The sequence below is a fragment of the Arachis stenosperma genome, chromosome 5 (genome assembly GCF_014773155.1).
Source record: "Arachis stenosperma cultivar V10309 chromosome 5, arast.V10309.gnm1.PFL2, whole genome shotgun sequence".
Lineage (NCBI taxonomy): Eukaryota > Viridiplantae > Streptophyta > Magnoliopsida > Fabales > Fabaceae > Arachis > Arachis stenosperma.
The window spans coordinates 62,888,214-62,888,932 of NC_080381.1; the positions used below are offsets into that span (position 1 = coordinate 62,888,214).

General features: G+C 41.7%; 1 non-coding gene across 1 annotated transcript; it reads right to left on the minus strand.

The window, feature by feature from the left end:
• Nucleotides 1-304: 304 nt before the first annotated feature.
• LOC130983874 (small nucleolar RNA R71) lies at nucleotides 305-408 on the minus strand. The gene has a single exon (XR_009087844.1). It is a non-coding gene; the product is annotated as a small nucleolar RNA R71 (small nucleolar RNA).
• Between the last annotated feature and the right edge of the window lie 311 nt (nucleotides 409-719).

Here is a 719-nt window from a genome sequence, read left to right on the forward strand (position 1 = left end):
TATCATTGGAGCAAACAATTTTGAGCTAAAACCTCAACTGGTTGCTCTAATGCAACAGAACTGCAAGTTCTATGGACTTCCATTAGAAGATCCCTACCAGTTTTTAACTGAGTTCTTGCAGATCTGTGAGACTATTAAGACTAATGGAGTAGATCCTGAAGTCTACAGGCTCATGCTTTTCCCTTTTGCTGTGAGAGACAGGGCTAGAACATGGTTGGACTCACAACCTAAAGACAGCCTGGACTCCTGGGATAAGCTGGTCGCGGCCTTCTTGGCTAAGTTCTTTCCTCCTCAAAAGCTAAGCAAGTTTAGAGTGGATCTTCAGACCTTCAAACAAAAAGATGGTGAATCCCTCTATGAAGCTTGGGAAAGATACAAGCAGATGACCAAAAGGTGTCCTTCTGACATGCTTTCTGAATGGACCATTTTGGATATATTCTATTATGGTCTATCTGAATTCTCTAAGATGTCACTGGACCATTCTGCAGGTGGATCCATTCACCTAAAGAAAACGCCTGCAGAAGCTCAAGAACTCTTTGACATGGTTGCAAATAACCAGTTCATGTACACTTCTGAGAGGAATTCCGTGAATAATGGGACGCCTCAGAGGAAGGGAGTTCTTGAAATTGATACTCTGAATGCCATATTGGCTCAGAACAAAATATTGACTCAGCAAGTCAACATGATTTCTCAAAATCTGAATGGATGGCAAAATGCAT